The sequence below is a fragment of the Euleptes europaea genome, chromosome 14, assembly GCF_029931775.1.
Source record: "Euleptes europaea isolate rEulEur1 chromosome 14, rEulEur1.hap1, whole genome shotgun sequence".
Taxonomy (NCBI): domain Eukaryota; kingdom Metazoa; phylum Chordata; class Lepidosauria; order Squamata; family Sphaerodactylidae; genus Euleptes; species Euleptes europaea.
Window position 1 is genome coordinate 24,045,532 of NC_079325.1, and position 25,362 is coordinate 24,070,893.

Sequence of the window (25,362 nt, forward strand, 5' to 3'; positions counted from 1 at the left end):
GTTAATCATATACTTTCTATAATAGCTGAGTTGGATGACCCCCGCCCCCAAAAAAATTCTTGCATGGACCTAATTGTCATAAATGCAGTAGTGGGAGGTTGAGTGAGATTAAGTGGGCACATGGTTTCACCACTGGGAAACTCAGAATAACCTCTCCTGACCATACATAGATCCTTCCCATTACGGAACCTCTTCTCTGAAGTAACTATCATCCAGACTTCATGAAAATCTTGAAGACCTGGCTATGCCAGACAGCCTGATGTTGACAGTTTTTGGATGATGTATGGACATTGACATGGTGATGTGAAGCCATGGCTCTGTGGTAGAGCATCTGCTCTGCATGCAGAAGGTCCCAGGTTCAGTCTCTGACATCTCCAGTTAGTTAAAATAATCTGGTTGTAAAACCTCTGCCTGAGATCCAGGAGAACCACTGCCAGTCACTGCAGGCAATACTGACCTTGATCAACCAGAGATCTGACTCAGTTTAAGACAGTTTCATATGTTTGTGTTGTTTGCTTGAGTAGCAAATTTTGTTCATTGCTGAGGCTTGAGAGAATGATGTTTTAGTTTGTTTTATTATGGGGTGCATCTTAGTTTATCATTTCTATTACTATTTATGAGTTGAAAAGTGAGTATTGTTATTCATTCATGTTGTTAGCATTCTCAGTTTTGTTTGGAAGAGCAGCATACAAATGTTCCAAATAAATAAAACCCTGATGGATTTTGTCCAATGGATCAGTTCTGTCTTCCCCCCCTGTCATTCCATCATTCTTAATGGCACCCAGATTCAGCCAACTGAGGCGGTCATGTCACCTGATCTACTTCCTTTTAAAAAAAAAGATATTTTATTAACATTTTCAAGAAAAAACGAACAAATTATATACACATACATTCACACAGTTTGCACTCCTTCGGGGAGTCTGTTTCATCTTATATTTCAAACATTTTATACATTGTTCTTATATTCTACATTTTAGATAATAAATTCCTTCTATACTATATAGTAAATTTTATAAGCTGATCCTTATATCTAACAATCTATCCTTTCCATTTAACATAATCAAAATAACATTCCCATTTCTTTTGGGATTCTTCAGTCGTCTTCTCTTTCATCAAGCTGGTCAGTCTGGCCATCACCCCAAATTCGTCCATCTTTTGTTTGCCACTTTTCCAAATCTGGAATATCCTCCTGTTTCCAAGCTGCTGCCAGTACTAGTCTAGCCGCTGTTGTCAGATAGCCAAATATTTCTCTATGGTTTCTGTCCAAGTTATCTGCTCAATTCCTAGCAACATAGTTTCTGGGTTCAAAGGAAATTTGATTCTTAAAACTTTCTGCATTTCTATCCAAAATTTCTTAACTTTCTTGCATGTCCAACCTGATCTACTTCCTGAGCCAAGAACTCAGCAGAGTGATATTTAGAGCAAGGGCCAATTTTCCTTTTCATTCTGCTCTCCTCCCCACCCCCCACAACTCATTATTGTATTTTTAAGTTTTATAGGACACTGTTGTTTTGATCGGTAGCTAATTTATATTCCCATTCTGAAGGGATCATTCTTTATTGTAGTCATCACCGTTAACTTCATTATGCGCTGACTTTAACTTCGGTGGGTTGAGGCAAAATTAGGCTGAACTGAAAACAGAAATCAATTGCTGTACATGACGACCCGTTTCAAGTGGTCCTTGAAGCGGGCAGGGGCTGAGAACAGAGAAGCGACTGTAATCAAAGAAATGAGAAGAAAACAAGGTACTTTCAGAAAACAAAGTACCTCATTAAAATCAGATTTTTCTCTGTGTTCACATCATTTATTGATTATCCTTTCTTACTTCTGCTCACTTGGGAGGAGAAAACATTTTATTTTTTTGCAAAAAATCCATAGCTTCTCATTATTTTCCTGTTGCCTTCATGGTGATTTAACATCTTAGGAGGAAAAAAAAAAGATGGACCACCTCACAAATGTCAGCTCATCCTTTGATGACTGCAGCATCAGGTGATAACTGCAATATCTTGAGGATTTGCCTGTGTGAAGCAGTTGATGCAGATCTCACACCATAGATAGAACTTGCATGTCATATACAAGCCCTTTCAATGGACTCAAGTTACTCATTCAGCAGCCCATCATTCATTATGGCCTGGTTCTTACAACATGTGGCTTGCATGCAAGCATCACTACTTATCTTTTGTCCATCAGGAGGAGGAGGAGGAGGAAGAAGAGGAAGAAGAGGAAGAAGGAAGAGAAGGAGGAAGAAGAGGAAGGAAGAGAAAGAAGAAGGAGAAAGAAGAAGAAGGGTTGGTTTTTATACCCCGCTTTTCTCTCTGTAAGGAATCGCAAAGCGGCTTAGAATTTCCTTCCCTTCCTTTCCCCACAACAGGCACCTTGTTAGGAAGGTGGGGATGAATAGACTGAGCTGGAAAGGTGAGTGTGTCTTGTGTGATTTTTTTTTTCTTTTTTGCAAACCCTCTCTTTTGGAAGGTCATCTATGAAAAGAGAGAACATTTGCGTCTATCCAGTAAGCACTGTACACCCTCTGGGCTCCAGTTGTCTTCAGTGATATCAATTTGTGGCTAATCTTATTGGCTGTGTACATTATGACATCATCACATTCACTATATGATCCCTGACTGGTTAGGATTTCCTGTATGAGCAGTTTAGGAAGCATTGATAAATCATCTTTGTTTGCCCTCAACACAGTGTAGAGCCATAAAGTTTTTCTACAGTCTTAACACAAAAACACAAACATTCCTTTGCCTTTTAAATCAGTGTGAGACTGATTTAAGAAATAGAGAGTCAGGAAACAAAGACTCTACAGCAATGTGTAATGGGGGAATGGCCATGGGCAAGTGATCATTGGTGTGAGAACAAGGGCATTAGAAGTATGTCCTTATCTATAATATGTTGGAGGGTATGTTCTCCCTGGATCCAGAAAAAGGCTTAATAGGTCAAGGTGAAGATGAGACTGGACGTGGCAGCAGTAGAGAATCCCCTGAACTCAGATCTCATAAGCAAAACCTATCACTTTCAGTTTTATCCTGCCCTTCCTCTAAGAAGCTCTGGACAGAGTTCATGATACTCCCTTCCTCTGTTTTATTCTGACCACAACTCTTAGATGTTTGGTTCAGCTGACTGCCCAAAAACCATCCTTTGGATTTCGAAGCAGAGGGGAGAGCTGAAACTAGATCTCCTAGTAAAACCTTTCAGGTCACTACACCATACTGGGTTGGATCCAACCTACTTTTCCACTGGTGGAAGAAAAAAAAGGGATCCTCTTTGAGCACCAAAAGAGTTGTGCTGGACATCATAGAACTTGTCTTGGAAAAAGCCATGTGGGATGGCAGCTGTAGCAAGAAGGAGAATTAATTAAGATTGAGTAAAAAAGCTGGCTGCAGCTAACCCACTGGATTTCCAGTCCCGAGGGTCACAGGTCTAGTGAATAGGAGTTTGAACTGGTAGGCATTAGCATGTGATTATAGTAGTCTTGCCTTGTAATTTGGTTAATTACCAAATTAGCCAGATGTGTTCTGGCTAATGCCGTAAAAATACATTCATTCATAGTAGTCTTGCCTTGACCCGGATGGCCCAGGCTAGCCCAGTCTTGTCAGATCTCAGAAGCTAAGCAGGGTCGTCACGGGCGAGTACCTGGATGGGAGACCATGAAGAAAGTCCAGGGTTGCTATGCAAAGAAAGGCAGTGGCAAACCCCCTCTGCCCGTCTCTTGCCTTGAAAACCCTACTGGGTAGCCATAAGTTGGCTGCTACTTGACAGCACTTTCTGCCGCCACCATGGTGGTCTTGGCATGGCAGCTAAGCTGTTAGGTTCATGAAAAGAGTGGCGTGTATTTTTCATCCAAATTACAAGTCTGTATTGGCATGAGTCTATGTGTGATTATTTCCCCCTCCTTACTCTCCATCTGTTTGCATGTGTGTGTTTAATGCAGGCCTGCACATGTAATTTGAACAAAGTTTTTATGTGTTTTAATTTTCTTTTATGACTTTGCAGCCACTTTTCCAGTACTTCGCAACAGCAGACAATGAGGCCACATATTTCAATATCTTGTTTTCTCTCTTTTTACCTTTAATGATAGTCTGATCACTTGGACAACTGGTGTTTCTGAGCTTCCAATTAAACCTGTGCTTTTGATTGGTGACAAGGAGAAATTAATCAAATCACTCTTCTCAAAGCTGGATCTCGCTCAAGGAACATTTCCACAGCTCTACTCTCCTTTTCAGAAACGGTTTGCTTCTTTGATATATCTGGCTGGAACAGAAGTTACTTTTTTCCTGGTGGAAAATGTGAGCGCTGAAAGAGAAGCTTTACTTGCTGGTTTTATTGTTATGATCTATGAGGGTCTTTTATTTTATTTTTTCCTTGTTCAGATGTAAATCAAAAGAGGGCAGGAAAAGGAGAACAAAGACAACATTTGCACCTTGATCTAAAGAATAGGAAGGTTTTATATGGCTGAAACTTTGATTCCAGTCCAATAAACCTTTAGAGATGTTGAAGATTTCCAGTGTGTTATGTTTTCCAGAACGAGACTGAAAGACGCTGGGGCTGTATTGTCTATGTATTGTGAGCCTTCCCTCCCATGAGCTCAGGAACAGTACGTGTGGTTTTTCTCCCCAGTTTAAGCCCCCCAAACAAGGTTATGTCAGGTTGAGAGAGAGTGACTGGCCCCAGGTCACTTAGTACCACATGCCGGGGGGGGGGGGGGGTTGAACCTGGATTTCCTGGGCCCTAGTCCATTTCTATAAACTCTAAGAAGCCAAACTGGTCTCTCAACTGAAATCTTTTGCTTGAAAACTTAATCTCACCCAGGCTCCAGTGATAGGATAACTTCTTATACATTCCAGGAATTCTTCTTATCAGTTCTCAGGAATAATAACAATAGGGCATCAGCATGAACAGACTGCATTTGACTCACTACAGCCTACATCAACACGCCCATACTGACAATTAATCCAAGGCATGGAGGCTACAGAAGCCTACATATGAGACACTTGAATGAATGCAGACCATGAGTGTAGTCAGCAGGACAATGTCAGTTCCCCACTTTACACATTTATTTCTAAATAGATCATTGCATCTACAGGGCTGTAGGTACAATGGCTGCATTTAGAAAACACTGTGAAGGATTCTCATTGCAGAAAATGAAGAAGAAGGAGGAGGAGAAGGAGGAGCTGGTTTTTATATGCCAATTTTCTCTACCTTTTTAGGAGAATCTAACCGGTTTACAAACTTCTTCCCTTCACCTCCCCACAACAGACACTTTGTGAGGTAGGTGAGGCTGAGAGGGCTCTAAAAGAACTGTGAGTAGCCCAAGGTCACCCAGCTGGCTTCATGTGTAGGAGTGGGAAAACCAACCTGGTTCACCAGATTAGAGTTCGCCGCTCATGTGGAGGAGTGGGGAATCAAACCAGGTTCTCCAGATTAGAGTCCACCACTGCTAAACACTACATCAAAGTGCTAATTTTGAAAAAGAATAACTTCAGATAGATTGGGGAAGTCTATTGGTTTACTCCATGGTAAATGAAAGGGACTATAGAGGCACAGAAGGGACTATTAGTGCATCCAACACAGCAAAGTCTACCCAGCTGGTGGTAGCTCTCTAGGCTCTTTTATAGAGAGAGGTCTTTCCCAATATCTAACTGGAGATGTCCAGGATTGAAGCTGGGACCTCATGCATACAAAGCATGTATTGTACCATGGTGCCACACACCTCTCTCCTTCCAAAGAAGAGACCTGATAACTGACATCAAATAGACATTCTGAGGCTGAGCCCTGGCAGTTGAACAGGCCCTCTCCAATTCAAACTTTGAAGAAAAGGGTTTTGGACCTTTGGACATAAAGAACAGAAAGATCGGGTGGGAAGTGTCTAAGCAATGAGTTTCCTAGACAACCAGTCAAGTAAGTGCAGTTGGAGAACTTACAAATGAAAGGGGACAGGTTTAGGGTTGTCAACCTCAAGGTACTAGCTGGAGATCTCCTGCTATTACAACTGATCCCCAGCCAATAGAGATCAGTTCACCTGGAGAAAATGGCCACTTTGGCAACTCTATGGCATTAAAGTCCCTCCCCAAACCCTGCCCTCCTCAGGGTCTGCCCCAAAAACCTTCCACCGGTGGCGAAGAAGGACCTGGCAACCCTAGGTAGATAGGAAAGTCACATTAAATCCCCAAGCAATAAAAAGCCAATTAAACAAACAGGAAACAGTGGATTATCAGACAAGGGGTGCTAGTGATTTTATAATTTAGTGTGCTTCTCAGATTATCTCCACAGCTGTCTGCCTTCATCTTGTCTACAAAGTAAGAGGCTGGGGAATCCGATTATATCTCTTTTTTAAACCAGGAAGGAATTCCTTCAAATTTATCTTTTCCCTAGGAACGGCAATACAGGTGCACTATCTCAACATGCAGGCTCCTGTTCCTTTGTGACATTAGCCAGTAATTCCATCCCTTCCTTCCATCCATACCTATTTGTATGATGTAAAATCCCTTTTATTGGCAAGTGGGTATTGGGCATTCCATCCTGGCAATTCAAAGTGTTGCCTACCGCATGTATGGCTCTCACTAAGGGATGCCACATATGCTACTGCCTTGAAAGGTTAAAATACTTAACTGGCCTGAAAGTGAAGGCTCAAGAATTAGCAGAGTTGAGTAAGAAAAAGAAATCTGCTACCACTTAAACACATAACTGAACAAAGTCAAGAGAATCTGGGGAAGTAAGGGCCCATGCTCAAGGATTTTAACCAAAGTTTCTAAAGGATTAATGCAAGGAGTCATCCAACTCGGTCACATACATTATTCCCTGCAACAGTCTTTAGGTGAGGGGAGCTGGGTTTAGCATACATACAAGATAATTCTACAGTGCTGGATAAAGACACAACATATTTATTGCAGTCTGCAGTAACTGTATCCACCACAAGCACATCCTAAATGAATAGACAACTGCAAAATTTAAGATGCAATGGGCAGAATCCAGCCAAAGTTAAGCACTTGGGAGTTCCATTTATTTCAATGTCAGAGATTTAAATGCATGCTTAATTTTTCCCATCAAAATTCAAGAGGATGGAACCAGAGAATCTGCAAAGTAACCATAAAGAACTATTTGGATACTTGACAACTGTGGCCAGATTAGTATTGGCAGCACTTTGGAAACAAGAGGACATTCCTGATTTGGAAAAGTGGCAACAGAAAATGGAAGAATTTTCAGTGATGGCCAGATTAACCTACATGATGAAAGAAAAGCTGATGGAAGCAACACGGAAGAAATGGCAATGTTATTTTAAATATGTTAAATGGAAAGAATAGATTAAAATTTCATAAATAGCGATAATATAGATAATGACTAGTATATGCAGATACAGGATTTATTAAGTATATTGTATAACACTGAAATAATCTTATAAGAGGTATTAGATGTAAGAAGAAATCTATTCCCCGAAGGAATAGAATCTGTGTAATTGTAAATGTATGTATGTGGGGGTTTTTTCTTGTTAAAAATTAATAAAATATCCTGGGGGGGGGGAATTCAAGAGGATCCAAAGAACATAACTTAGGCTTAAGTAAGCCCTATGAAAAACAATAGTTACATGAACTTGGGCAGACTTTAGTACAATGTTCCCACACAATCCTTTGTTAGAAAAAGGAGATGCCCCACAAGAAGAAAAAAGAACGCCAGCATCCCATGTCCCATAATTGTGTCCCATAAGTGTGTTTGTGCTGATTGGTAGAACATGCCCATTCAGATCCACTGTGCATATACCCAACAGTGCAAAGAGTAGAAACGGCTCCCATTCCACAATGCATGATAATGAGGGCATCATGTACAAAGACCCTCATAAAGAACCACTGTAATGTATCCATGTAAAAAGAGGCAGGTGGCCCTTTTGGCCTTTTGCACACTCTACTCATACTTTACTAAAGTAGATTTCCCGGTGGCTACAACATTCGGAGTCAACCAAAGTATTAATACAAATCCACATATTGTGGCAATCGGAGGATGTCTCATGACACACAGTGTCACATGGGTTTACTCCTATTAAAATGGAAATAGAGAATAAATATTTCACATTTTAGAATGCTAGAGGCTAAATTGGGATAAAAGACATATTCCCACCCAGTGTATATACTTTTTCTTCTATATAATTTAACAGTAGATGTAATATTTTTGATGCATTATTATAATCCCCTATTTCCCCCTACCCCTTTTTTATGTACACTCCTTTATTCTTTTGGAAAAAAACACATTAAAAATAAAATTGAGCTGATGTACTCCAAATTATCTATAGATCAAATTGCCCCAGATGTATTTATTTTTTTTTAATTGGCAAATCAACACTAGAGTAAAAATGTACTTTCCAAGAATGAAATGGCTGCCTACCAGAAATTGCCTTTATTTTCATGAACATGAGAATATTACAGAAAATAAAGACAATTTCTGTAATATTCTCATATTCATGGCTATACAGAAAAGGAAAATAAATTACAAGGCTTCTTTTCCATGTTAAACTATAATATGAGCTTGAGTGTGTCCAATTTATTATCTTGGCCTGTGTTTAGTTTGTTGTCCCCCGTGAAGAGCTGGCTTCTACTAATGCAAATAGAAAAAAGATGCTACCTTGGCTGGAATTCATCTTTCCTCCTCTTGCAAATGGCCTTGTTTACTAAAGAAATGAGGCATGGGTGGATGCCACATATCCACAGGTCACATCCATGTGGTTTTCCTTCCATGTCACATGAAAGTTGAGCATGAAACAGACATCTGTCTTGCTCCTGAGGGATGAGAAAGAGGCTACTGAAAATACAACATAGCCCCTTCTGGTCCATGATCTCCACAAGTAGCCAAATGTGTTAGTGTGCCATTTAGTGATCCAATTGAACATATGGGCAGTCTAATCAAAACAAACTCTGTCTGAATCTATAAAAGTTAGATGGCATTCTCATGTTGAGTCAGAGTCAAAGTCCTTCCATTGTAATAGGAACTGACAAGTTAGATTGGCCATCTCCAGAAAAATGGCCACAGGGGTCTTAGTGTTGTCTGCAGACCAGTGTTTACTCAGACTGGCCGGTTTTCTTCCATTAAAATGAGAGATAAAGACTATGAGTGAAGGCAGAGGGGTTTATTTAGGACACAGTCCTTGATATCCTTTTTCAGGCTGAACTCCAAAGCATTTTGTTGGAAGCATTAATCTCAGAGAACAAATCCACATTGTGAGACTGTTGCAAAGTTCTCGAAATGTGACAGTGTAAGCACTTCAACAAATGAGGCTCCTACACTAAAAAAAAAACTCAGATATCTTTCACATCTATAGTTTGAAAGACTTTCCAAATCTTTTGTTGGTTTAATTTCCTTTCCCTTATTTGTTGAAGCTATCTACATAGCATATTTTAATTCTTCCTACCTCCTTCCAAGGAACTCAACTTCACCCATTTTATATTTACAACCACCTGTGGATTAAGTGAAGCTGAGAGACTGTGGTGGTCCAATGTCACCTAGCAAGGTCTATGGTACTTGGGGTTTGAACCTGGATCTCCTATACCCCAGCCTCTCTCTTTACCCACTACACCACTGTCTCTGAAGCAACTTTGAGTATATAGGGATATTATACACTTGCACAGAATCTTCAACAGAGAACATTTTCAGTACAATCATTTTCTCATTTTCTTTTCTTTTTATTTATTTAAAAACAAGTCTCTACTTCTCAGGAAGGGTGTTGCCACACAGCCCATGAGATTTGGCTACACAACCTCCAGGTAGTAGCTGAAGAGCTCCTGCTATTACAACTGATCTCCAGCCAAAAGAGATCGGTTCACCTGGAGAAAATGGCGACTTTGGCAATTGGACTGTATGGCATTGAAGTCCCTCCCCTCCCTAAACCCTGCTCCAAAAATCTCCCACTAGTCGCAAAGAGGGACCTGGCAACCCTATTGAGTGGTCAAAGCGGTCCTTCCTTTTTAACCAGCAAAAACAGATGGTTGGATCCAACCCTAAATGCGGGGCCATTAATTTTCTGCCATTGCCAAATCCACCACTAATAATTCACCTTTAATTGTGAAGATTATATCCCAACTACATTTTAAAGGATTACTTGCTTGAATACTGCTCTGCTAACCATTTCATATAGGGTTTTTTTTTTTTTGGTCTTTCAATTTCCTACAAATCCACTGTATCCAAATGAACTGCAGCACCAAACGTTTTACCACCATGAAAGATGAGAGAGGATCCCCACTTTTCATTTGGAAACTGAAACATACTTGCCTGCTTCTCTATTTTTAGACAAGCTTCTATTTTTTAAAAAAGACATATATGAGGCTTTTTTTATATAAATCAGAGAGATGAGTGCAATTATACATTTAAAGGTAATAATGAATTCATTTTCTTAAAAACAACAACAAATCACCACTTTTCTTTTAGATTTGCACAGAGGGAAAATGTTTCCTCTGAGATTTCCTTTGGATTCAAAGATACGTGCATGCAGTTGAAATACTTCTCTTTCTATTGAAAGAACTTTTTAAAGGAGGGGAAAAAAACAAATGTCTTCTCTAGGGCTTAATAGGCAAAGACACACTTTTAATTAGCATATGGAATTTTTGTCAAAAAATTCACACTGAAAAAGCCAAGTCAGACCAATTAACACCCTTGCAGTCTACATATGAATGCCAACTTCACCCCCTAAGGTGCTGTATATGGAGCCGAATTTCCCTCTGAGAGCAAACGTTTTTTTCTGCAAAACATGTGCTAGGCTTGAACACATGTGCACACCCTTAATTAATCTAATTTAGTTTCAAAATAATCATTAAAGCAAAAAATAGAGCAGGGGGGGCTCATTTGCTACTTATTTCATAATAAGCTTTTGCATAGTGCTTTCAAGTGTTTAAAGCACATGCATATTATCTTTTTTGTAATCCTAGCAATGTTCCTATAAAGTAGGCTGCTAGTAAAGTGGGCTATTAGGGAGCCATCATGGTGTAGTGGTTAAGAATGGTGGTTTGGAGCGGTAGAGTCTGATCTGGAGAACTGGGTTTGATTCCCCACTCCTCCACATGAGCGGCAGAGGCTAATCTGGTGGACTGGATTTGTTTCCCCACTCCTACACACGAAGCCAGCTGGGTGACCTTGGGCAAGTTAGAGCTCTCTCAGCTCCACCTACCTCACGGGGTGTCTGTTGTGGGGAGGGGAAGGGAAGGTGATTGTAAGCCGGTTTGAGTCTCCCTTAAGTGGTAAAGAAAGTCGGCATATAAAAACCAACTCCTACTCCTCCTTCTTGTATTATTCCCATATTCCAAGTGCTCATTTCTCTAATTGAAGGATGATTTTAAATTGCTCACATCAGTTGTTTTGACTTATCCATCCCTGCTTCAATTGTTGCTTGTCCCCCATGCACATCAAACCTTTGCCTCTTTCTGTTCCCACTATTTCCTGTTTCTTTCTATTGAATTTTCTCTGCAAGACATGCATTTTTCAATCTTTTTTGGTGCCATTAAAAACCATTCTACAGATATGTGTCAAGAATGCACACTGTATGTTTAAATGCTGTTATAAAAAGCATGGCACACTGTACACATCAGCCTAGAGAACCAAAACTGAAAACCTGAGAACCAAAATGGCTGCCAAAAATATAACAAATACAAAATAATATGAAATTATGAAGCATTAGCCCAAAGCCACCCAGAATGTTTCCACGTGTTTTTTCTACTAATGGAGTTAGCATGCCCCTGCATTTAAAGGGATCCTCCATATGATGTAATGCTCATTGTGTGGACCTCTTGGGACTTTCCCTTCGAGTCACATCAAAGGAAAACCTCCTTTGATTTTGATTCAAAGGAGGAACTGCAGACTGCTGTGGATGAGGCATTCATGTGCAGAGAATATACACTTCCTCCTTTCCAGCCCACTAAAAGGCATTTTTTCCTCCCATTTCCCAACTAAGCCATAGTGTATCTTTATACCCCAAGTCATCTAGGAAGGGAGATGGGAGAGGACAGGAGATTGCTGGGCTGCAGTGGTAGAGATGCTCGAGCACCCACTGGTTTGACTCACATCCTGTTCGCTGGTTGCGAACAAAGACCTGATTGTTCAACGATTGGTTCAAAAGTTCATTGATCTGTTTGTTGGTGTTCGGCAGATTGTTGCACTGTGTTCCTTCCAAACCATGCAGTACAGCACGATTTGCTTTTTGTTCATGCATGCCCGACAGGGTTCTATTACTCCTCTATCCTTGCTGTGCAACTGCTCCACTCAGCCAGCAATTGTTTAAATAGACAATTATATCACTAACAAATAACATAAATCAGTCATAAAGAAAGGCTGCATTCCAATAAAAATCCTACCCTTTAGCGTTTGTCTAAATAGTCCTTACTGATGCTAATGGCTGGAGATCAGTTTGAGTTGGCAATGTCATTGCACGTGCACATATTTGGGAAATCCCAATGGAAACTGTTTCAGCAGACACTCATGGCTGCTCAGCATGAATTGAACAGACCAAGTGATTGGCTCGCATATGATCACCATCTTAGTTCAAACATATATTAGACAGTCAAATGTGTTCACAGTGAAATTTACAGCATCCTACTGGAGGGAGGGTCTCAGTTCCCATTAAATTGCCATTTCTGGGCTGATAGAAAAGAGGCAAAGAGAGAGGGGAGGGTCTTGTGGAGATGGTGACAACAAGCAGTGCAAGGACAGTGTGTGTGGAGGTCATTCCTGCTTTCACACTGCTTGCTGCTGCAACAGGGGTACATTTTTGTACCTCCATGTGGAAGCAACCCTAGTGAGCTCGTGACAAAGTGAGAACCAGTGAGGGGCTGGGATTTCCCCTTCCCCTGCAAGTCTTTGCAAGTCTTCCACTTATATATATGTCTCAATTGCATACATTGTCAGCATAAATACCATATGTGTGTGTGTGTGTTAAGTGCCGTCAAGTCGCTTCCGACGCATGGCGACCTTATGAATGAAAGTCCTCCAAAATGTTCTATCTTTGACAGCCTTTTTCAGATCTTGCAAATGGAAGTCTGTGCCATATATAAAAGTCATATATCCAGGGCCAAATTAATTAATCATTATGCAATTAAGAAGAACCCTATCCAAGACATGATCTAAAGATGAGGCATTTCTTTTCAAATTCAAATTATTTGCAAGCTCTGAAAGCTTTTACCTATAGGGAATCATCCCCAGCTTTCTGTTTCCCAGACATTTTGTCATGCATTGCACATAGCTGAAGTCTATAGCAGTGTATCTGAAAGCCATCAGTCTCCACGCAGCATTCCATAAATCATTGCCAAAATTACTAAGAGTACACATATCTTCCCAATTATGCCACAGCATTTGGGTCCTATGTTTGCTTATTCCCTTTCCTGGCCTGCTTCTGTTACAGTGCACTTGTGCCCAAGACCTAGATCAGCATCCTACTTGAGCAGAAACATGTAAAATATTCACAACCCATGCGTGTACAATCTTTCCTTTTTCTATACTTGAGCACAGATGCAGTCATGAGCATTAAAAATCCAGTCTCCCACTTCACACTGAGACCCTAGAAGTCCCTATCTTGGTTCGGTGACTACATACTGCTGTGTGAACAGTCAGAACCTGCAAACTTGGTATTGGGTGATACCAAGCTAGAGTGATGGGATTGTTGGAATAGGGCTGGGAATTGTTGGTGGAACTGGGAAAATCTGGGTTCTAGTAAGCTGAACCAAAATGGTCATATTCATGATTGCCTTTTGTTTCCTTGTTTGACATTTATAGGTAATCAAAATGTTGGAAAAACATTAATTTTAATAGGAAAAAATCTGCAGAAGGAAGAGTAGATGGCACACAAATGAGCTTATCTTTCATATGAAAGAAACTCCATTGAAATTAGGATAAATGAATTAAACCAGTCACCTTTCAAAATTCAGTCTCATCCCTTCCAGGATCTAATTCTCAGCCATGAAGCTCATTGGGTGGCCAAGGGTCAATCATTCTAATTCAGCCTGACCTAACTCACTGGGTTTTTGTGAGGATAAATTAAAAGAAGAGAGAACCATATATACATCTCTGAGCTCCCTGTAACTTTAGTGTGGATAGAAAAGTAATTGATAAATGACTATGCTTAAACTATACCAATATGGTGTTCCAATTAGAGTACAGGGCTATGACCTGGGAGGCCCAGGCTGAAATCCTTGCTTGACATGAAACGTATCAGATGACCTCAGGGCAGTAATTGTCTCTCAACCTAACCTAGCTCAGAGGGCTGTTGTGAGAATAAAATGGGAAGAGAACCACGTATGCTGCTCTGCCATCACTGGAGCAAGAACAAGGTAAAAATGTCCTAGATCTTTAAAAGCCACTGTATTTTTAAGGGAGCCTCAGTGAGAGTGGAGACATCCAAATTCTTGATAATTGTCTTGCCAATGCAATGACCTTGGGCTTTGATCACCCATTTGAAGTATTTGGAGAATGCAAGCTGCTTTCTGAATCGAGAGGCTTTCCATTTGGTTTGAAATAATGAGGAGACAGGCTGTGTCTGGTTGCAAGAAAGAGGTGAGGGAAGCAAAAACCATAGCTGTCGCTGCCGCAAAAACAACAGATTAGCCCAGGGAGGAAGATTGTCTGCATATGGGACTTGGAATGACAACTCTTTTTCTTTTTCTTCCACTGCATTAGAAAGTCAGGAAAGAATAAAATGATAGCCGTTGCCTTTTCCTTTGGAGATATGAAAAAGGAAGTCTCATTTCCTGGTGGGACTGATAGCGTGCTTCTCCTCCTGTTCTCCCTCCCTCTCTGTCTCGCTCTTCATCTCACTCGCATACACATACATACAAACAGTCCCCCAATTAAAAATCTGCCACTGGTAAATGTCATGTGTACTCAAAGAAATGAGAATTTCAGGTGAACCCTAGGGGAGAAAAACAAAACTCAGTTTCTAAAATGTGCTCGTCCAAGATGCCTGTTCTTCCAAAAGGTCTTGGCAATGTGTTTCCTGTTTGCTAAACAGAGAACAGGGAGTCGATTAAGGGAATGATGGGTGTGTATGAGTGTGAAGGATAGGGTTGCCAACCTCCAGAGATCTCCCACTATTACAACTGATCTCCAGGCAACAGAGATCAGTTCACCAGGAGAATATGGCCGCTTTGGAAACTGGACCTTGAGGCAATGAAGTCCCTTCTCTCCTCAAACCCCACCTTCCTCAAGCTTCATTCCCAGAATCTCCAGGTATTTCCCTACCAGGAGCTGGCAACCCTAGTGAAGGAGGCGTTCTTGACTGGAGATGTTCAAACCTGGACTTTGGGTTTGTGTGAGGTTTCTATTGTAAGCAAGATCTCAGAGCTCGTTTCATGAGTACTGTGCAACTGTTCAAAATTGAAAGAAGTGCACATGACAAGGGAATGGGGAGGGCAACCGCAAGCCCCAATTATGAACCATAGGATGCTGTAGGAACTCCACGGGGACTGCATACTCCTCCCCTTCTTCATCTGACCCACTGTAGGTGTACAGGGCATTGCTTCCTGCCATATCACAACCTGAGTGGAGTCTACCCTCCATAATTCCAGAACTTCTCGAGGGGACCCTTACACCCAAAACTACTTCTTCCAAACCCAAGAGGTTTAACACAGTCTCTTGGTTCACTGTAACCTCCACTTCTGCTGCCCCAGGCATACTGTGGCCTGACTGTTGTTATTTCAGCCCTCACCACTGGTAAGGGTCAATTCCTGGACTTAGGGTTGCCAACCTCCAGGTACTAGCTGGAGATCTCCTGCTATGACAACTGATCTCCAGCCAACAGAGATCAGTCCCCCTGGAGAAAATGGCCACTTTGGCAATTGGATTCTATGGCACTGAAGTCCCTCCCCTTCCCAAACCCTGCCCTCCCCAGGTTCTGCCCCTAAAACTTCCCACTGGTGGTGAAGAGGGACCTAGCAACTCTACCTGTACTCCATCCCTCACTACTCAAAACAGCAAACATGCACCAAACACCCCAGAACTGTAGCCACTTATATTTACTCCTGAGTAAACTGGACCAGATCCCCTTGAGCTGCCATGGCAAGCCAGCTGTGGTGTGGTAACAAAAACAAGCTCACCCGGGTTTGGTACCAGGAAATGCACACATTAAAAAGAAAAAAAAGAGAGCTTTATTAGAGAAAATTTAATTTAGAAAAAGATATTAAAACAAAGCATACAGTTCAGTGATGGCAAGATTCATAGAAAAATAATAAAGCTAACCTGCTGACTAATTACTGAAGTCCTAACACAGCATAGCTTGTTCTTGAAGTATAATGTTTCTAGAGCTTAATACAAGTGCCCTTCTGGCAGTGAGGATGGGGGAAAGGGATGAGAGATAATTCTTCTATCTAGCTGCTCTTATGGGAAAAGCTGCCCCTAACCTGCTGACCCCCCCTTAACCAATCATAGGGCTGTCTTCATGGAAGCTTCCAGGGAATGAGTGAAATTCCCAAGTGAAACCCCCTCCCAAGTGAAATTCTCAGCTGAAACACATGTTCCAGTTAAGCCTGTCTGGGAACATGTCCTTGAGAGAGACTGCTATGGAGGAGTGCCCTCTGCACCTGTGAGAGTCAGAAACTAATTCAGACTGGAAAACTCCTTCAAGATGGATACCCTCTTGACATCCCCCAAGTTCCTTGGTGGCTAAAACAGTATGAGATGCATTGGAAATTATCCTTTTCACTTCTCTTTATTTCCAGCTATGCCAACGATGCTTAATAATCAAGTGTTTAAAAGGTGGTTTTTTTAATGCATCATTAGTGTGCATTTACACAAAGCCCACCTTTATTTACTGTTGCTGGATTTCTCTTTCTTATCCAAAGCTGTGGTTAAAAGGCAAGCTGAAAGGGACATGAACTCACAGAGCTGCTATGAGGATAAAATGAAGGCGGGAGAAGCATGTATGCTACCTTGAGCTCCTCGGAGGGAGACTGGGATTACACACACACACACACATGAACCTGCCTCCTACTGAGTCAGACCATTGGTTACTCAAAGGTAATATTGCCTACCCTGACTGGTAGCAGCTCTGTAGGGTCCCAGGGTCTTCAGTGTGTCTTTCACACAACTTATTTCCTGATTTTTTTAAAAAAAGTCAATCATATCACTTCACTGTTATCACAATAATTATTATACCACTCCTGTACTATTATCCCTATACTGCATATCAGGGATGGAGGCTGATACAGTGTGTCTTCCATAGGGTTACTGATTGAGACTGGATTTCACCTGTTATAACCTAGCAAACTGGTCATTTTCTTAGCTGTGATGCTATACCACTAGCTCTAGACAGAAAGATGCACAACGTTTTCTGCACTGAACTTGACTGATGTTTTAGATGGAGTCGATTTGTTTTGGTTACCTCCCACCTACCAAATTATAAGAACATAAGAAAAGCCATGATGGATCAGACCAAGGCCCATCAAGCCCAGCAGTCTGTTCACACAGTGGCCAACCAGATGCCTCTAGGAAGCCCCTAAACAAGACGACTAGAGCAGCATTATTCTGCCTGTGTTCCACAGCACCCAATAAACTAGGCATGCTCCTCTGATACTGGAGAGAATCAGCATGCATCATGACTAGTATTCATTTTGACTAGTAGCCATGGATAGCCCTATCCTCCAGGAATATGCCCACTCCCCTCTTAAAGCCTTCCAAGTTCTACTGCCCAATCCTGTGGAAAGAAACGGGTACTGAAGTGAAGAAATAAAAATGTCCTTCCAGGTTCCTTTAAGGCCCACAAGGGTGATCAAGCCAGCACAGTATGGATCCCAAACTTTGTTTCCCCTATGAGAACTTCCAGTAGCTGTGGGGAGAGGGCATTTTTATTTGGAAATAGTAAAGAGGAGTTCCCAGTATTATGATGATCCCCTCATCTATGTTAGGTAGGGGTGGGTGCTTTTTAGAATGAAATAGCACACCTGGAGTTCCAGTTCTGACACTCAAGTGTCATGTTTAGTTTGGCCTTGGATCGTTTTAGCTACAGGAGTGATTTTCAGAACCTGTTCTAAATATGGGAGTGATTTCAGAACCTCTTCCAAATCTTTATTTTAATTGAATTAACATATTCGTTCCTCACATTTTGATTAATATCTTCATGGTAGTAAAGAAAAACTTTCATAATTTACTTTAATGATATTGCTCACATGGCCAATTCGGCCCTGAACAACATCACACTAAGATCAAAATAAGAAAAAGTAACTAACAGGTTCATAAAGAAATTAATACTTTTTAATCTTAATTGTCTGGGAAAGAAATTTGTGCTGGATAAGAATAGACTATAGGAGGAGGCAGCACGAGGCTCAAACAACTTAACCAAATGAATATAAGACAAAGCTTATATTAGTAAATAATGGAAATAAAGCCCTTCTAGCACCTCCACACAAAGTTTTTAAATGTGTCTGAATTATGTAGTAATCCCTGCATGCTTTCCTCCAATATTTGTTAACCAAATAGGCTTGTTTTAGGGTTGTGGAGTGTAGGGCTGTTAGGCAAACTCTAATGACACACTCCTATTTTAATTAATTCATGAAGGGAGGGATGAGTGGAAACTTCCCAGTGTCTATAATGTGGTACGTGCATATGCTGCTCTTAAGGTGATGCGATAAAAAGTGAGTGTGTGAGACAGAAAGAGAGAGCATCAAAATTAATAGCTTATGGTTATTCGCGTCATTATTCTTAATGGGACTGAGCATGTACCATAGACTGCAGAAGGAGCACTTGACTCGCCAACAATTTATAACCCATTATGACCTGGCTGGTCTAGCTACGAGCATAAAACCCTCATTGCTAATAATAAGGATGTGAAGTGTGCAGTAAAAGGAATGCTAATCCTGGCTCCAAACAAGAGAATCTCTCACCAGTTTGTTATGGACTTACTTAGGATGGCTGGCACACAGGACCAAGCTATCCGACGTCTCGAAAGATAGTTAAAGCAAGCTATGTTCTATAGCAACCTTCTGATCATATGAGGGGTGCTTCCAAAATTCCATTCATTCACCCTTCTCATATTTTGGAGTTCTGAATTATTTCCAAATTGGAATGAATGTTTGGCTAATCCTCCATTGTTCATTTTCCCCATTCCAATTTTAGTAAACTACACTGCAAATGTGTGGTTGACCCATTTTGGGATGATACCAATACAGTTCAAATGGGTCTTTCCTCATCTATCTTATTGATGACCACATAAACATTGACAAATCTGCCAAGAAGAAATCTTGATGTAACTGTATGCACAGTTGCATCAAAAACTCTTTTTTTGGTAGAGCATTGCCTATGCACAGCAATAAATATGTGCATCAGTAAAATGTTACACAAAAAGAATCTTGATGTGGTTGTAGTCACATCAAGATTCGGGTTCCCCCCCTAGTATTTTATCTGGGTGTTTCAGCCATCAGGAATCCTCCTCCAATGCCCATAAATTTATTTTGGCCTACCTTAGACAGCAATTAACAATGTAAAAGCTGAAACATATGACAGTACTGTAGCATTTGTATAGATATGTTCTAAGAAATTTGTGTTCATGTTATGCATGATCACCTGGCTACTGTCTGACCTCCATTAAGGCAGACTATAAATAATGTAAATGAATACATTAAATCCACATCTATCACAGATGATCAAGGCCTCAGTGGTTTCATATGTTGAGAGGGGCCATGGCTCAATGGCAGAGTATCTGCTTGGTATGCAGAAGGTCCCAGGTGCAATCTCCAGCATCTCTATGTAAAGGACAAGGTAGAAGGTGATGAAAGACCCTGCAGAGCTGCTGCCAGTCTGAGTAGACAATACCAACCTTGATGGACCAAAGGTCTGATTCAGTATAAGGCAGTGTCATGTGTTTCTAAAGAAAACTTTTTGTTGGATGCCCCCAGAATCCAGGAGCTCAGCAGTCAAATTGAATGCTCAAGAAAGAAATATCAAACAAATTTGACATCATACACACAGATGCAAATCTGGGTTAGCTGATAAGGTCACTGGATGACATGCCACAATTTACTGAGAAATTTAATCAAGGGAAATGAAACAAAAATTGATTCAATAAGGTCAGTTAGGATGGAGACTCAAGACAGTAAGCGTAAAGTACCAGTTGGAATCGTAATCTAAATTTGTCAATGCAAAGCTTGTCATCAGCAAACCCCTGCAAGCATTTTTAAATGCATTGATAGGGGCTGTATGGATAATTTTTCCCAGGTAGAGTTTGGGTCTTCTTATAATGGTTTTAAAGCAACTCAAATAGTTGGTGAGATCCTGACTAAATGGTCAATCACCTCTGATTTCCCCTTTCTGCAGAGCCCTTCCTGACATTCCTCAGGGCCTCCTGTTTCCTAGGAGTAGCATTTCATAAAGATCAGTGGGCTGCAATGGGAAGCAGGGAAGAAGGAAAGTTCCATTCTGCCACTGGAAAAATTAGTCACAGTTTTTGTCGGCCTTGATCCTGTGGTTTTAACAGTCGCTTGCTGTGCAGAAAATTTAGCAGGCGATGCTTTGTCGTACAGGGCAGTCCCAAAAAAGTCTCACCCTTCTAAGCCCGTGGACTTCAGAGGATTTAAGATGGAGTCACTCTGCTTATGAGGGCCCTTTTAATCTTACCAGGAAATCTTCCCTTGATTGATTTCTGGATTTTTTAAAGGAATCAACGTATTCATGGAGGAAACTAAAGTTTCATCAAAGGCTGTGATCCATGACACCTATATGCAATCCCCATATATTTTTGAGTTCCAGAGGCTAAGAAACAAACATCAGGAGATGGCTGTCCTCTCCATGATGCTCGGCTAGCAGCATCTGATTAACTGCTCTTGAAAATAAAGAGATGGATTAAATGAACTCTTACTCTGATCCATAGAGGCCATACTTTGCCTCTGTGTTGCAGGCTATTGTTAAAGGCACAGGAGAATAGCCACTCTTAAAAGGGGGGCATTCTAAAGTCAAGTGAGTTTATAGGGCAATGTATTTTATTTATTATAACACAGAGAGCTGTGTCACAACCTTTACCGCTTGCATGACCCAGCATTGTGCTGTCCCTTTAAAACTGACATTAAACATTTTTTAAAAAAAAATCTTTATAATTTTCAGGTATTCAGTACTGCAGAGAAGGGTATTTTAATATGCTGCTTACATTCACTTAAAATGGACTTTTATAAATCTTCTCTTTATTTATTTATGGTATTTCTCTCGTTAGACTCCAGATAGCTGACAATGTAACACCAGGTTGCAAGGACACAAAACAACACAGAAGTCTGTTAGTAAAATAAAAAACAGCACACAAAAAAACAGCACAGCTAAATCTGCCAAGACAATATATCCTTCACAAAATGCCCTCAGAAATATAACCAGCGGGGCTGATGGATAGGCTTACCAGGGCCCGCAGCTCCATCGGTGGGAGCTTTTCTTCAGTGCACGATGTGCCCGCACACCTGGTGCGATGTGCACGTGTATGCCGCACCTACGTCACTTCCGGATTTACTTGGAAGTGATGTGGACGCTCTATCAATCTCTGCCGAAACTCTATGGTTTCTGCGGAGGTTGCTAGAGCGTCCGCGTCACGCGGGTGTGCGTGCATGCGTTGCCCACCAGCCCTCAGGTGGTCGCTGGGCAGCCCGGTGGATTGGTGGGATTTTACCCGCCACCACCGGACACTTGGCAACCCTACTGATGGACCTCTATTGTCATTCAAAATTTTACTAGAATGTTTTTTAAGAAAAAAGAAGAGACTATTCTTACCTTTAGAGATCTATTTGCTCTTCTCCCTTTCAAAGCTGTTTTTATAGGGTTGATTCACATCAAATGGTCATGATTTCAACCCAGAAAGGCATACCAACAACCAGATGTGAAAAGACAAGGATGGAGCAGCCACTGATACTTGTACATTATAAGGGCAGCCTACTCTGGGTTGGGAAATTCCTGGAGATTTGGGGGTGAAGCCTAGGGGGCTTAGAGAGGAGAGGGGCTTTAGCAGGATATAATACCATAGCAGCTATTTTCTCCAGGGGAACTGAACTTTCTTGTCTGGAGATCAACTGTAATTCCAGATCTCCACCCGAAAGTTACCAACTCTATTTTACATGTCCCTTTACTCAGCTTCTTTCAACCCTGCTAGGAGGCTAGAGTCCTGGTTACTTGGAAAGATGGAGAATGGGGCAGTGGTGGAAAGAAAAAGAACAGAGGATAGACCCATCCTCTGGGGTTGCCAACCTCCAGGTGGTGGCTGGAGATCTCTCACTATTACAACTGATTTCCAGGTGTTAGCGATAAATTCCCCTGGTGAAAATGGCCACCTTGGCCATTGGATTCTATGGCATTGAAGTCCTTCCCCTCTCCAAACCCTGCCCTCCTCAGGCGCCATCCCCAAAATTTCCAGGTAATTCCCAATCTGGAGTTGGCAACCCTACTATCCTCTCTTGCAGCATCAAGGCATTGGGTATTTTTGTTTGCTCCACTTGGAAATGTGGAAAATCCACCTAGTGAGGAAGACCAATTACAGCTATGAGGGCATGGCTATTTCAGAATAAATAGTCTGTATCCTACCACTCTGCTTGCCAATTTTAGAAGTTTTCTTCATGCCTCATTGTTTAATGATCCTCTATGTGAGAACAGGGGAATGTTAGAACCATAAAAAGAGCCCTGCTGGATTAGACGAGTGGTCCATCTAGTCCAGCATTTCCACCCAATGGCCAAAGAGTTGTCCTAAAGGGTCACAAAAAATGGCACAGAGGCCAAGACCATCCCCCGATGCTACCTCCTAGTACCAGCTTCTGAATTTGGAGTTTCTCTTTAAAACCACTGATGGAGCATTGATGGAATTTGGCAAATTCTCTTCTAAAGCCAACTATGTTTGGGGCCATCACTATATCCTCTCGCAATGAATCCCACAATTTAATTACTCGTTGAATTAAAAAAAAAAAGATCATTTTCTCCATCCTGAATTTATTGCTCACCAACTTCATTGAGGTCTAGTATTAGAGAGAGCAAACGTTCTCTCCACTTTCTCTGCCTTATGCATAAACCTCTATCATTGCCCCCATTAGTTGTTTTCTAAATGAAAAGACCCAGACTATTTAGCTTTCTTTCATGGGAAAGGTATTCTAATCCTTTAATCATCTTGGTTGGCCTCTTCTGCCCTTTTTCAGCTTTGTGGTTCTCCTTTTTGAGATGTGGCAATCAGAACTGTACATGCTGTTTCAAAGAAGGGTGCACCACACATCTATACAGGGCCATTGCAACATTGGTATGGCAGGACTAGGTATCTCCCCAGCAACCTGTAGCACTGCAGCCCTGTAGCCAGCTATGAAAGGGTCTAGAGTCCATTGGCCCAGTTCCCCCAAGTACACATCAGACTCTCTAGTCCAGGGGTGTCAAAGTCATTTGTTATGAGGGCCAGATATGACATCAATGTCACTTGGTTGGGCCGGGCCATGCCTTACGAGCCCAGTTTGGGACTGGGGGTGGTGGTAGGGTTGCCAGGCCCTTTTTTTGCCACCGGTGGAAGGTTTTTGGGGTGGGGCCTGAGGAGGGCAGGTCTGGGGAGGGGAGGGACTTCAATGCCATAGAGTCCAATTGACAAAGCAGCCATTTTCTCCAGGTGAATTGATCTCTATTGGCTGGAGATCAGTTGTAATAGCAGGAGATCACCAGCTAGTACCTGGAGGTTGGCAACCCTAGGGGGTGGCTGCCTCATCTGGCAAGCCCACAGCACACTTTCCAGCCCAGATTGGCAGTGGGGGGGACTGCTTCAGTGGGCTCGCCAGCCCAGATTGGGACTTTTGGCGGGGGGTGGGGTGGGGTGGCGGAGAATGGCTGCCTTGGCTGGCTTGCGGGCTGGATAAGAGCTCTCAAGGGGCAGCATGTTTGACACCCCTGCTCTAGTCAGTTCCATCAGTCATTTATTTAGACCTTCATACACACAGCGCAGGGAAGCAGTTAATACCACCCTTCCTGTCTCATGGCTCACATGTTTCCCTTGCTACTCCATCAGCCCCCCCCCCCAGTGAGCATCTGGCTACTTCTTTTAAGTCTTGCCTCAACAAGCACCCTGGCTTGGCTGCCCTGCTGCCCCACCTAGTGCGAGCTACTGCTAACTGCTGCTGACTCAACCTATCTCCAGTGTTGTTAGCCCTCACTGGGCTTTCCACATTCTCCTTTTCCTTTCTTATACGTTCCTGTTGCCCTGACCTGGATGGCCCAGGCTATCCTGATGTTGTCAGATCTCAGAAGATAAGTAGGGTTAGCCCTGGTTCGTACTTGGATGGGATTCCACCAAGGAATACCAGGGTTGTTGTGCAGAGGAAAACAATGGCAAACCACCTCTGTTACTCTTTTGCCTTGAAAACCCTACTGGGTTGCCATAAATTGGCTGCAACTTGATGGCACTTTACATACACATAGGTTCCTGTTTCGCAGCGGGATCACCAGCCCAGATTGGGGCTGGGGGGGGGGGGTGGCTGCCTTGGCTGTCTCCCAAGCCGACTAAGAGATCTCAAGGGGCCAGATCCAGACCACGGGCCGTATGTTTGACACCCCTGCTCTAGTTGGTTCCATCAGTCATTTGTTCTGTTACTCAGTCTTTAAAAAATCTTTTTGTCCATCCTTGAAAACCCTACTGGGTTGCCCTAAGTTGCTTGCGATTTGGTGGCACTTTACATACACATAGGTTCCTGTTTCTTTGGGGGCGGGGGTCTGTTCTGCACATATTTTGCTCCCTCTAGTGGTTGATTCAATTTCAGACAGGTTTATGTCCACCATAAAACCCTGCAGTTTAAATCTGCAGGGAGTCATTCTAGATATAAACCTGTGTGGTATCGACCACTAAAGGAAGGAAAACACATGCAGAACAGACCCCTCCCACTCCAAAGAAACAGGAACTTACAAGTGAGGAAAATGTGAATGCAGAAAAGCCCATTGTCTCCACCTGGGGGCTTCCCTTTCCTGAGCTGGCTTCTCAGAGCTGTTTGTGCGCACTTTTGCTTAAGGCCACGCCTCAGGGCTTTCCTCCTGGCCTCAGGTAAGTAGGTCCCTATCACAAGTGGCCATTTTAGTTTCAATCCTTTTCTGGATAATCCTTAGGATGTGGTATTAAACATGTCTACATTTTCACCATTGATGTTTAGAAGGTCTGCAGTGCATACTCTTTTTGGTTTAAATAGTGCCTGGGTGATTAACAACACAATTCTAAGCATGCAATCCTAGGTGGAGTCAGACATTTCTAAGCCCTTTGGCTTCAATGGATTTTGAAGGGTATAACTCTGTTTAGGGCTGCACTGTGAAGCTGATCACCTTGCCAATGCCATGCTGGCATCAACCCAGCATCTCAGCACATAATAGCCAGCAGCATTGCAACTTGAGCAAGGAGCACTGTGGGAGAAATAACAAACCAGCCAATTTTTAAAAAAT